Below are 11,968 nucleotides of genomic sequence, written 5' to 3'. Positions count from 1 at the left end.
ATCGGCCACCACGTTAGCCTTCCCCGGGTGATAATCAATGACAAGTTCATAGTCTTTCAACAACTCAAGCCAACGTCTTTGTCGCAGATTTAGATCTCTTTGCTATCAAATACATACACAAGGTATGTTTCACACCCCTTTTTCACATATCTCTGAGCGGTCATTGAAGATATTATCGCTGGCACTCCCTTTAAATCAGTAGACTCAACTTGGACTACTTCATTATTTGTACTCCTCAAATCAATGGTTTTCCTTTTACAGTTCACCACTGCATCATGTACGGTCAACCAATCCATACCCAGAATAATATCGAATTCGTCAAACGGTAAAAGCATCAAATCGGCTGGAAAACAGGATTCTCGGATTATTAGAGGGCATCTCTTACACACTTTATCAACAAGTACGTATTGACCCAAAGGGTTTGACACTCGAATTACGAACTCAGTAGACTCGACAGGTAGAGTCTTACTGGATGCTAAGGTTTCACATACGTATGAATGAGTAGAGCCAGGGTCAATCAATGCAATCACACTAGTATCAAAGAGAGTGAAAGTACCAGTGATAACATCAGGGGAGGATGCCTTCTCTCGTGCACGAATGGCATATGCTCTAGCAGGAGTACGGGTCTCGGTTCGAACAGCCGTATCAGAGGCCCCTCTCTGACTACCACCCTACCTCCTGAAATTCTTGGTGGTCTACCTCTAGCTGTCATTCCACTAGGTCTTGCACCTTGCATCTTATTCTTCTCATCAAGCTCCGTGCAATCTCTAATGAAGTGGTCCTTCGAATCGCATCCGTAACAGGCCCTGTTAGTAGACTTACCCCAACATTCGCCTATGTGTCGTCTTCCACATTGGGGGCATTCAGGTTTCTCTTGACGATTATTGCCCACACTAGCTACCGAAGTAGCTCGGGAGTCCGTCAATGGTCGTGCTCTAATGGAAATTCCTGCAGTCGTCCTCGATTTATTAGTGTCCTCCCTGAAATTCTTTACAGCCGAGAACGGAGCTTTACCCGTCGATCTTTTATGATAGTCTCTAGCTTCAAATTCAGCCTTCTTCTTCTCCTTTCCAAGTTCTTCCGCCTTGCAGGCTCGTTCAACTAGTGTTACGAACTCTTTTATCTCCAAAATACCCACTAGTAGCTTTAAATCTTCATTCAATCCTTCTTCAAATCTCTTGCACATAGCAACCTCATCAGCCACACACTCCCGAGCATACCGACTGAGTCTTACGAACTCATGTTCGTATTCAGATACTGTCATACGGCCTTGCTTGAGTTCCAAGAATTCCTTACGCTTTTGATCGATGAACCATTGACTAATATATTTCTTTCGAAATTCCGTTTGAAAGAAATCCCAAGTAACTCGTTCGTTTGGGACTATGGAAATCAAAGTCCTCCACTAATAGTAAGCTGAGTCTCGCAACAAGGATATAGCACACTTTAGACATTCATCGGGTGTGCATGACAGTTCATCAAACACCCGAATGGTGTTATCAAGCCAGAATTCGGCCCTTTCGGCATCATCAGTAACTATGGCCTTGAACTCCTCAGCCCCGCGCTTCCTAATCAAGTCCACAGGTGGTTTACTCAGCCTTACAGGATCAGTAACTGATGGCATTATGGGCTCTTGGGGTGGATTATTCAAATTCGGGAACGGTTGGACAGCCGGATTGGTTCGGGCATATTGCGCGACCCACTCATTCATCATGGTGAAGAAGGCTTGTTTTGCCCCCTCATCTTGATTATTTGCAGATGACTGTGGTTCAACAGGCGGTGTCCCTTGCGCAGGAGCAGCTGCTACACTTTCAACGTCATCCGCTAAGGGTCTCTCTACCCCGGGTTCCATTTACTAATCAAAACAAAAATTTTAACCGTCAGAAGTCATCACATTATTAAGCACTAACATTAAGGCATGTATAGCTAGACTCATACGCGCTATGGTAGTCCTAGAACCGACTAAACCATAGCTCTGATACCAATCAAAATGTAACACCCCGAACTCATGGCCGTTACCGAAAATCGAACACGAGGTGTTACCGGCTTACTTCATTTATTTCCCCCTATTATTTTTTTTGTTCCAGGCAAGCTGGCTACTGTATTCTGGTCGCTTTAAAAATCATATTTTGAGTTCTAAAACTCAAAATCCAATTCCGTAAATTTTCCCCAAAACTAGACTCATATATCTATATGGTGGAATTTTTTTAGAATTTTTTGTTGGGCCAATTAGTACAGTTTATTTGTTAAAGTTTCCCCTGTTTCAAGGTTTGACTACACTGACCTCTGTACTTTACGATTTAAATATCTACCTGTAAAGGGCTTCAATGCCTATGTCGTTTGTCTCTAATGAAACTAGACTCGATAAGGAATCTTTACATATAAGGCATGACCTCTAATTATCTCGATAAAATTTACGGTGAATTTTCTAAGTCATAACAGGGGATCCAGAAATCGTTCTGGCACTGTTTCACAAGAATTAAATTATCTCCTAACATAAAGTTCATATGGTCATTTCGTTTCTTCCATATGAAAATAGACTCATCAAGCTTCGATTACCTAATTTATTCATTATTTAATTCCATTTCTACTATTTTTCGTGATTTTTCAATCTCACAACACTGCTGCTGTCATCATCAGTTACTAAAGCAGACTATGCCTATTTCGTGATTTTTCCTTGATCTAACTAATAATTCATCATACATGTCACAATTTATGACCATGACTAGCCATGCCAAAGAGTAATCATCACCGAGCATCTCCCCACTACACTATTACCAAATCATGAATTTAACACCAAAAATAAATTAGCCATGACATATGGCGTAATAATCGAGTAGACCTCAACCAATACTCAACCACAACCGAATTACCAAGACTTGTGACCAAGCATCATAGAACCAAATCCAAACGAACATTTATGCCATTTTCGCATGGCTAAAAGTTTACATACCAAATTTCAAACAAAACATAATAGCCTATACATGCCGAAATGTTCTCCTAGACCAACTAAGAAGAAAGTACCAAAAGTTGCTAGCCGGTGTGATGACTTCGATGACGGTCCCGAGCACGGCAAAAAGACGAGTCCAAGAAACCTAAAATAGGTGACAAGCAAACACCGAATGAGTATATAACTCAGTAAGCCATAAGCATTCCACAACCATCCATTAATAAAATTATCACAACAGGAAACAATGAAATGAGGCTAAGTACTCCATCCATACCGAACTATACCATAGTTCCTTAAACCTTACGGTTCAATCTCATACCAAGTCCTACATTGACCTTTCATACATCATTTTATTTTCGTTACAATCATACGATTAAACGACCTTTCACCTATTCCACGATGAACCTTATGTACGTGACTTCAACTATAATCATCACATAGGTTCAAAACTTACCAAGCTCAACTCCAAATATAAACATAGCGCCTATTAGCCATGAACTCAAGGTACTTACCTTTTCCGCTGTCCAAAATCGACTCGGTAAAGTCGCACCCTTAATGTAAATAATTTATAGAAAATATATAGTGGGTTCGCACACATAGTGCTTAATAATCAACCGCGCACACTTAGTGCCATGTACTTTAAACTCGCACACTTAGTGCCATGCATTTCAAGTTCGCACACCTAGTGCCAATCTCACAACCGTGAACACTTATTGCCCGCACACTTAGTGCCGAAAACCAGCCACTCTATATGCTTCACTTCCTTTTTACATTCGACAATTTCATCTCTACATACATATACATTTGTATACATTTCATCTCATTAAACACAATTGCATAGGTATTACGATCATTTAAATCAATACCAAAGATATGCTTAATGACTTACCATGTGTTAGGTAAAATAGTTCCAAGTCGGCTACTCGATGACCTTCGATTTTCCCTTGTTGGACGCCTCTCCTTTAGGATCTTGAGCTTAAACAAATAAATTAACTCATTTAACCGCTTTGCTACATATATTGGTATCCACATTTTAATGATTTTATGACATACGAAACGACATGGTAAAATTTTCATCTTGCTACCTTATGTTCTTAGCTATTCGGCTAATAACCTTATGCAATTACCATACTATCAATAATCTAATCACACATGCATATGCATACTTGGACATTCGGTAATCACCTTTGCTAATTTTAAACTCAACATCACATAAGCTCCCAAGTGATGGCCGAATATGTATATCTATACTATCACCTATAATTCATCTAATCACAAAATTTCATCTCATGAACACTTGACCCATTTTTTTACCCCATATGGCCGAATGCTTCATTTGTTACCCAACTAACCATTCAACAACTTCAACCTCATTACCACCCTTTTATGCCTAATTATCTAAGTCAAGATAAAATCATCAACATGCCTAACTATAGCCGAATGTGCAACATTAATCTATCATTTCCATTTCATTTAACACTTAGCATTTACCACATATCGATTCACCAAACTCTTCATCTATTCATGCTCTCATATTCGGTCACCCATACCTATACTAACCATATAACTAATTAATCCTAGGGTTAAACACAAGTACAATATTTAAGCACCATGGCCGAACCTTCATGAAGTTGCTAAGACCCATCATTTCTACTCCTCACACACTCTCACATCCAATCCTTTTTATTAAACACTCAAGCTCAATCATCTTCATGCCTCATCACCACAACATCAAAGCACCAACCAAGAAAGACAACACCCATGGCCGAATATCATCTCCATCAATAGCAAAAATTTAAACCATGGGCTAGGTAGAACTTAAACTAACAACTAAAAACATGCATGAATTTCAAAAAAAATAACATCAAACATACCTCAACCTAGGTACAAGCATGGCCGAACTTCTTCACCTTTCTTTCCCTCACTCACGGCAATTGTAACAAGGAAAAGGATGAACACTCCTTCTTCCTCCCTTATTTTATTCATCTTTTTCCTTTTTAATTCCTTTCTTTAATTTATTTTATCTCCAATAACCCAATTTCTTATTATAATATCTAATTCAAACAAATATATTGCCCATCATCAATCTATCTTGGCCGGCCACTATAAGGGAATTGGGCAATTTGACATGCAAGTCCACCCTTGTGTTGACATGCACTAATAAGCCCTTTAAAATTAGCCTATCATATTTCACCATGTCTCATGTTGATCCCTATTTAATAATTCCTCATGCAATTGGCAAAATTAGGGAATGAAACTTCCACATATGCATGTATACACATAATAAGCATAGAATATAACAATTAATTATTTTTATGACTCGGTTTTGTGGTCTCGAAACCACTTTCCGACTAGGGTCACATTAGGGCTGTCACATTGAGATTGTGTTAAACAACTTTTGCTAAGTGATTTTACGTAAAAACGACTAAAATGACATAATCGGTAAAAATACCTAATGTTCATAAATACATGTTAGAGTGAGAATTGAATATTGCTATAGAAGGGAAAAATGATCAGCGTGTTACAAAACATAAGAAAATAGGGTGAAGTTTAATTTACGAGATTTGGGGTAAAAGTGTAAATATGTGAAAGTTTAGGGAAAAAATTGTAATTTTGCAAAAATATGATTTTGGGTTGATTTGAATAATATGAGTCCTAATTAGGCTATATTTGAAATGATAGAGCAAGGAAAATCAAAATTCGGGCTAAAATCGGTAAAATACCAAGTTGTGGACAAAATGGTAAAAATGACCGTTTTCGCATACGAGGTAAGTTCAGGTGTAAATGTAGTAACATAATTGTCATTTTAAGTAATTTAATGTTATTTATATGATATGATATTTAATATCATGAAATATTATGCTTTGTGGTTTTTATTGAGTAATATGCAAATTATGTGTGCTACTTGTTAAATATGGATTGCTATCGAGTATCGGTTTCGACATTCCATGGAAGAGGGAAAAGATGTGTAATTGAGGAAAAAGCCCGTTTGAACCTTGGGAATAGATTAGGATACAAGTGACATGTCACTATGATATTTGAGTTCCGAACTCGTTGAGTTGAGTCCGAGTTCGTGAGATGTAACTAGGCATCCGAGCTCGTTGAGTTGAGTCCGAGTTCACTTATGGATGCGAACGCCTGAGCTCGTTGAGTTGAGTCCAAGTTCACTTATGGGCGGGTTACATGATAGCTTGGCTACATAATTTTTGCAGGCTATTGAGTTTGTCTAGCTGCGGGTATGGCACTTACGTGCATGAAATCCGTGTATCCGAATTATATTCCGATTGTGTTCAACGGGTACAGTTCTAGTGAAATGGAAGAATTTTCGAGATGAAAGTGACTAGTTGGTAAGTTTTGTGGAACGGATAATTTGTACAGGTATGTACTTAACCCTCGGGTTGAGACTTCAATATAACAATAATATGCTAAGATCATGAATGAGAAATATGATATGAATGCTTTGGTGATATTATGCAAATGTGGACTTCATATTATTGCATGGTTATGTTACTTGCTATTTACATGTGAACTTACTAAGAATTTATGCTTACTCCCTCCCTTCCATTCCTTGTAGTTGTGACAAGCCGACTTGGAGATCAAGACGGTCGGAGGCATGCTCACACTATCAACAGACCATCTCGGTATAGTGGCTTGCATATTTTGGGAATATGGCATGTATAGCATTATAATCCTTTTATGTATATAATCTTATGATATGGTGAATGAGTGATGTGGAAATGCTTGTTGATGATTAGCTATTGGAATGGCTAGTCAAAATTTATATTTAGTGTTATGTATTCTTAATGTATTACCTACTCCATGGAGAACCATAAAATGGTGAAATTGGCTATAAAACAGTGTCATACAGTAGTAGTGACGTGAATTTGAAAAATCACTAAAAATAGTAGAAATAGAATTAGATGATGAATAAAATATTTAATTGAAGCTTAATAAATATATTTTCATGTGGAAGAAACAAAATAGGTAAAAATAGTTATATTTTATGAGATATTTACGTTTTGGTGAAACAGGGTCAGAGCGATTTTTGGATCCCCTGTTCTGACTTTATAAGTTCACCATAAATTGTGTAAACATAATTAGGACTCAAATTATATATATATGGATTCCTTATTGAGTATATTTTTAATAGAAACAAACTTCATAGTCATTGGATCTCTTTACAGGAAGAAATTTTATTCGTAGTGCACACGGGTCAGAGTAGCTGAACCCTGAAACAGGGGAGACTTTAACTAATAAACTGTACTAATTGGCCCAAACAAAAATTCTAGAAAAAATTAGTAAGTAGTTATCTGAGTCTAGTTTCAGGAAAAATTTATGGAATTGGATTTTGAGTTTTGTAACTCGAGATATTATTTTTTTAGTAACTGTGACGCGGTTAGCCAGCTTGTCTGGAAATTCTAAAATAAATTGTTTGAGCTGTTTAATTAATGAATTAAGTCTGTTAACACCTCGTGCTTGACTCTGGCTACGGTCTCGGGTAAGGGGGCGTTACAGACACACGGTCAGCCCCATAGGTGTGTAGTCCGGCCGTGAGTCTCCTGCACCCTAGTTTTACATGTCAGTATGCATGGTAGTAAACACACGGGCAGAGACACGGTCATACAAAATCGAGCCATAAAAATTCATTCAATTTAAAACCATTCATACATATGCATAACATCCTTATTATAGGCCTACGAGGCCCAAAACATACATTGGAACGGTTCAGGACTAAGCCGAGAACTTAGGAAAAATTTACAAAACTTAGAAAATTTTCATCATGAAACAGGACCACACGCCCGTGTGGGTTCAGGGATACGCCCGCGTGGAATATCACACACCCGTGCTTCAAGCCGTGTCTATCTTAGGGTGCATCCCGTTTATGACGTCATCAACACATTAGGGTTACATAGCCAAGTCACATGCCCATGTGCTTAGGCCGTGTGGCGAATTAAATTCCAAAAATTAAGTGCAGACTTCATAAGGCCTGAGCACACGCCCATGCCCTAAGGCCGTGTCCTTCATACGGATGAGACACACGACCGTGTCTCTGCCCGTGTGTTTACTACTGGGCATTCTATTTTGCTTAATTAGGGTACAGGGGACACATGACTTGATCACATGCCCATGGGGCAGACCGTGTGTCACACACGGCCTAGACACATGTCCCTGTGTTTACCCGTGTGGAAAACTTTGAGGCTATTTTCCAAGCCAAATGGCACCCTCAAATGCTTACTCACTTATACTTTTTTTTGATAGCATGCAACAAAGTATATTTAGTCACTTAAAACAATCACAATCATGATTAATCCATGACTTTGTAATGTCAACATATCACATACTCAAACCATCATGTTTTCATATGGCATTCCACACCAATTTCATATTTATTCATCACTATAAACCTTCTTTCAATCTACTCAATTATACCATAGTTATGATCATACCTATTAGCCCCAATTCATTCATTAAGCATATGTGCCATTTATCACATCCATTACCAACAAGCAACCACCAACCACATCACAAAGCATAAAAGAATTTCATGCATGCATAATTATTTGAGGTTACAACCCAATAATCAATATGAACCATATCACATGGCCATATACAAAATGAATCAAATATTATCATAAGCCAACACATTTGGCGAACCCAGAATGACATATAACACAAATAGACCAAGTCCCTATACATGCCATACTCAAATGATGAGACTAACTATGCCCAAATATCCAATTGATAGTGTGATAGAGTCTTTGACGTCCTTCGATTCCCGAGCTAGCTTGGCGAAACTATAAGAAATGGAAAGGAAGGGGGTAAGAATTAAAGCTTACTAAGTCCATATGCAAATAATATGCAATCTAAATAAGTATTTAACATACATTTAACATAATGAACATAAATTTGTATTTCTTCAAATCACTTAAACTTGCTCATCACATAAACAACCTTGTCATAAGCTCATCATATACCAAGGCATTAATCATGAGTTCGGTATACATACCTGTACCAACTCATAACATAATCTCTTACTTCCATGTCTTTGTCATATACATCAGTTTACACTTTGAATTACTCGTTGAACGCATGGAATACTATCGAATACACAGAAAGCTTACACATAATGCCTCATACATAGCCAAAGCTACCTCATATATCATAACACATAAAGGCTCATTCTCGAGCTACTCACTAGTCTGCTCACACAATCTGTCGGTCAGGACGTAGCTACACGGGCTGCTCACACAAGCTGTCAAGTATTTGCTACACATGCTGGACTACCCAGCCACCGGTAGGACGTACAAGATCAGCACCCGAAACCACATAAACATATATCACAAATCTTATGAGCTCATAAATCACAGGGTTCCTAGTGACATGTCACTTGTATCCTAAACTATTCCTAAGGTTCAAACAAAATTTTCTTCGATATCATATCTCTGTCAAACTTGTTCGTAATGTCGATCTCAATATCCATAATACCAATTACTTACTCATAGAGCAATCAAGGCATAACTCATAATAGCATTAAAGAATTTGAATTCACATAATACTCAAGCCTAAAAAATATGACATAACATCACATTATTTGTATATGAACTTACCTCGGTACAAAATGATAAAAATGAGCCTATTCTTCATAAACCTTGTTTCCCCCCGATCAAGACCCGAATCATATTTTTCTTGATCTATAATGCCATATTTAACTTGTTTAATACATACATTGTCTGAACCGACCCATAAAACATACTTTGGTAAAATTACCTTTTTACCCTTAACTTTTCACTTATTTACAAATTGGTCATTAGGCTTGTAAAATAAAACGCATGCATTTTCTTTGTTACCCAAGCCCAGCCGATTCATATTCTTACTCTTAACAGCCCACATTTTTCTTTATTTCACATATTTACTACCCATTTTACAACTTTTACAAATAGGTCATTTTTAGGTGTTTTCATGCAAAATCACTTTGTAAAAGATGTTTATTACACATCAAACTTTCATATTCTTCCATTAAACATCAAAATACATGCATGTCATACAGGGGTAATTTTTTGAACATAAACCCTACTTCAAAATAAGGGTAGAAATGGATAGATAATGCTTTAAGGATATAAAAAATGTAAAAAACATGAAAAACGCGACTAGGATGCACTTACTATTGAGCTTGAAAGTTGAAGAAAAACCCTAGCTATGACCCTTCTAAATTTCGGCACACATAAGAAAAAGATGAGCCAATTTTTGCTTTATTTTCCCCCTTTTATTCTTTTATTAACCAAATGACAAAAATGCCCTTGGGGCCTTTCTGTCAAACTTTTCCTATCCATGTCCATTTTTGTCCATAAAATTAGAAATTGGTCAAATTACTATTTAAGACCCTCTAATTAAAAATCCATGACAATTTCATGCTTAAAGCTTTTGGAACATGTATTTTGCAACTTATTCAATTTAGTCCTAATTATCAAATTGGACACTTTATGCATAAAATTTCTTCATGAAATTTTCACACAAGCATGCAATCATATCATAGACCTCATAATAATCATAAAATAAATATTTCTACTTCAAATTTATGGTCTCAAAACCACTTTTCTGAATAAACCCTAAGTCAGGATGTTATAATTTTCCCCCATTTAGGGATTTTCGTCCTAAAAAATCTTACTGGTAAAAAGGTTTAGGTATTGGTTTCTCATGGCTTCCTCAGGCTCCCATGCAGCCTCTTCAACCCCATGTCTTTTCCATAACACTTTCAGAAGGGAAATACTTTTTTTCTCAATTGTTTGACTTTCCGAGCCAAAATCTTAGCAGGCTCTTCGCCATAAGTCATATCCGGTCGAATCTCAACTTTTGCCAGTGAAATTACATGCGAAGGGTCTGATCGGTATCAATGCAACAAGACACATGGAACACATCGTGAATCTTTTCCAATTCAGATGTAAGGCTAACCGATAGACAACTGGCCCTATCCTTCCAGTAATCTCATACGGCCCAATAAAACGCTAACTCAACTTGCCTTTTCGGCCAAATCTAAGAAATTTCTTCCACGGAGACAATTTCAGGAACACCTTTTCACCGACCTGAAACTCAATTTCTTTTCGTTTCAAATCCAAGTAGGATTTTTGTCTATCTGAAGCGGCTTTCAAACAATCATGAATTACCTTTACCTTTTCTTTGGTTTCTTTAACTAAATCAACTCCGTGAATCTAATTTTCTTTGAGTTTGATCCAATACAAGGGCGTTCGACACTTACGCCCATACAATGCCTCATAAGGCGCCATTTTCAAACTCGACTGGTAACTGTTGTTATAGGCAAACTCTACCAACGGTAAGTACTTTTCCTACTACCTTGGAATTCCAATACACAACGTCGGAACATGTCTTCAAGTATTTGAATTATTCTCTCCGAATGACCGTCGGTTTGCGGATGGAAATCGATACTAAAGTTTAACTTCGTACCCAAAGCTTCTTGTAACTTTTTCCAAAATCACGAAGTGAACCTTGGATCTCTATCTAAAATAATCGATATAGGTACTCCATGAAGTCTGACAATTTCACTAATGTACAGATGAGCTAACTTATCAAGTGAGTAATCAGTACGTACCGGGATAAAGTGAGTCAACTTCGTAAGCCTATCAACCAGAACCCAAACAACGTCTTTCTTTCTCAGAGTCAAAGGCAACCCTATCACAAAATCCAGAGTAATACGGTCCCATTTCTGCTCGGGAACTATCACAGGCTGAAGTAAACCGAAAGGTACTTTGTGTTCAGCCTTTACCTGTTGACAAATTAAACATTTCGATACAAACTCTGAGATATCTCTTTTAATACCATTCCACCAATACATTTTCTTCAAGTCATTTAACATTTTTGTACTGCCCGGATGAACTGTCTAACAACCACAGTGTGCCTCATATAAAATGTTCCGAATCAACTCAGTGTCCTTCGGAACAAAAATCTTACCACGAAATCTTAAACAACCATCGGAGTCATTCAGAAAATCCTATTCACTACTGGACT

Source organism: Gossypium hirsutum, chromosome A02, assembly GCF_007990345.1.
Source record: "Gossypium hirsutum isolate 1008001.06 chromosome A02, Gossypium_hirsutum_v2.1, whole genome shotgun sequence".
Taxonomy (NCBI): Eukaryota; Viridiplantae; Streptophyta; class Magnoliopsida; order Malvales; family Malvaceae; genus Gossypium; species Gossypium hirsutum.
Note: the sequence above shows the minus strand (reverse complement) of the source record.